Below are 2792 nucleotides of genomic sequence, written 5' to 3' on the forward strand. Positions count from 1 at the left end.
AAAAAAACCACAACCCCTAAAGACCAATACAGATAACTCCCTCCTCTAACCACACATGAAACAAAAAAAACCCACACAAAGACAGAAAGAGAGACACAACAAAATCAAAGACAAAACTACATCAATGACAAAAACCGGAGAGACAACCAAATCCTGAGACATCAGACAGACACACAAAAAAACCCTACAGACAGGAAAAAAAAAAAAAAACACAGACACAAAAAAAACAGAGGAGACACAAAACAGATCAAAGAAAACTTTATTTAAACTTTATTGCAATCACTTTCTTTTAAGATACCTTAGAACCTTATTAAGGAGTTGTTTAACTACTATAATTAGCTCTTGCTGCAATTAAGGTAATTAAACACAGCCATATTAGCATTCCATCTTTACTGCCTAGTTTGATATTTTCCTTATGATACTACTCAGACACAATTCATGCCTGCTAGCATCCCATTAACATCAGTGGTTCAATTGGACATCATTTATGCCCAAGTAGTATTCTACATTTCTTCAAAACTACTCAAAGTAATTTCAAAAACTATTTGTAATTGTGTGAAGGTTAAATATACTTAGGAGCCAGTAATGCACATGCTTTCTTTTAACCTGTCAAGAGCTACGTTTATCTATAGGTATTGACAACTCTCCCTCTAATGACTAATTCTCACTTAAAATTATCACATACAAACATTATTGCCACAATAGTCCTCAAGCAAGAGCTGTCAATGCCTGTAACAATTCTCCACCACAGCACCCTCCAATTGGCAATCTTTAACCATAGGTATTAACAACACCCACTTAGTTTTGTACTTTCATTTGTTATTTCAGTTTTTACTGCGATTCCAATAGGGATACATTACTGCCTGTTATTTTTTTTTTACTAATTTTTATGTTTAAATTGGTCCATTGCTATTTCCAGTAAGTTTTCCCATATCATTTTTTACATTTTAATTCTACAATATACTTTTACTAGAGACAAAAATTACTGTGAAGTTGATCAAATACTTCCTACAAATTACATTTAATCACTTCTCACTCATTATTTTTGAAAATGCATTTGACCTCAAAAATTCATCATTACCTTTAGAGTCAGCGCAAGTATTTAGTACCTGTGATTCTCTAGCTAGTAGTCTTTTCCACGTTTCTCCCTCCCACTACATTCTCAGTCTATTGCTTTATATTTCTAAGTTTGCCTCTTCAAGGTGACATCATCTCCACAATTTGTATTCCTAGGCAGAAAGTGACCGAGCTCCACTCATCTCAATGGGCCCCCTACTTCCATGCCTGCACACAAAAACAAAAAAAATCATAAAGCATCATTACATTAGAAACTACAAAGCCCCTCAAACGAATTTACAATCCTAACACTAAACAATAAAGTTTAGCCCACCTGCTTCACAAGCTGGTCCTCTTCAACACTGATTCCCCACACCCTTCAACTGCATGATCATCAATCATCTTCCCATGACCATTCACTACACAACATACAATGACAGGCAAATGCCACATTCCAGGACAGCGCTCCCCAGGACCGGTGTTCCCAGAGGCCTAGAAAAACCATCCTCCTTGCAAAAACTTCAGCCCAAGCCCAACCTCCACCCAAACATTGGCAATGAACTCCCTTACAGTGTTTCTGGGACTAGGGTGGGGGGAGAATACAGCACACACACCCAACACACACACCCCCAGCCGGGGGGGGGGAAATCCCCTGTCTAGGTTTTATTATATTTTTTTGTAACTCTCTGAACAAAAAAAAAAATCTCAACTCCACACACAACCTGCAGAGAAACATAAAAAACCACCACATAATCAAACAAGGTTTATACATTCAAAACACACCACTCATTCAGCCACCACACAAGCTACCCCTCACTCTCGCCGATCCATTCTGCGACCAGCCTGCCACAATGGGACATCACCCCATGTCTGCACCGCTCCCTGGGAACAGCATTCCCAGAGGCCTCAAAAATCACCCTGCCTGCAAAAACCCCGGCCCAAGCCTGACCTCTGCCCAAACATTGACGATGAACATCACCTTGCAGAGCGGCCGGGACCAAGGGAAAAAAAACCAAACACTCAGCCAGGGGAAAAAAAAAGAAATGCCCCGGCTGGGGTTTTTTTTATTATAATTAAAAAAAAAATTACTCTCAACATTAAATACAACCTGCAATAAAAAACTTCACACATACAAGGCTAGGCACATTCAAAAACTAACACTCATTCAACCACCACTTGCTCCACCCCTCACTCAAAACACCATTGTTTCACCACCCACCTGCCATGATGCCATATTGCTCCCATTCTAGACCCATCCCCAGAACTGTCTCACCACACACCTCAAAGCAACATTGCCATTCCGTACAACTCCAAAGTTTCAGCCTTCTTAAGAGCAAGCCAGGGAAGATGCTTCACTGCATTCACCGGGCCTGCTCCTTCTTCACTTTGATTTTTCTTCACCTCGATTTGGACACTCTGGCAAGACACGCTTGAGAATTTTCTCCAGGGATCCGAATCACCCTGGGGCACCTGCAAAAAACTACAAAAGGGACTGTACACCCTGGTTAGCAATACCTACTGGCTATACAAAAAACCAGCCCAGACAACCTCCACCCAAACAGACTGTGCTAATCAAACCATGTAAAGCAAGTCACCTGGATGCTGACCAATAGCTTGAGAGGACTAAAAGCCTATCTTGTTTTTGCATATGCCTTCTAACTGCAGATAGAAAAAAAACACATCAGATATTAAGCCCCACATAGACAAGTTAAGGCAAATTCAAGATTCAACCCGCT

The 2792-nt window shown here is 40.3% G+C and overlaps 1 long non-coding RNA gene across 1 annotated transcript; it reads right to left on the bottom strand.

Annotated features, from left to right (window-relative positions):
* Positions 1–241: 241 nt before the first annotated feature.
* LOC142076727 (uncharacterized) lies at positions 242–2413 on the bottom strand. The gene is made up of 2 exons (XR_012671294.1): positions 2337–2413; positions 242–1284 (listed from the first exon to the last, which is right to left on the bottom strand). It is a non-coding gene; the product is annotated as an uncharacterized LOC142076727 (long non-coding RNA).
* Positions 2414–2792: the final 379 nt, after the last annotated feature.

This window comes from Calonectris borealis, unplaced genomic scaffold, assembly GCF_964195595.1.
Source record: "Calonectris borealis unplaced genomic scaffold, bCalBor7.hap1.2 HAP1_SCAFFOLD_97, whole genome shotgun sequence".
In the NCBI taxonomy this organism is placed as follows: domain Eukaryota; kingdom Metazoa; phylum Chordata; class Aves; order Procellariiformes; family Procellariidae; genus Calonectris; species Calonectris borealis.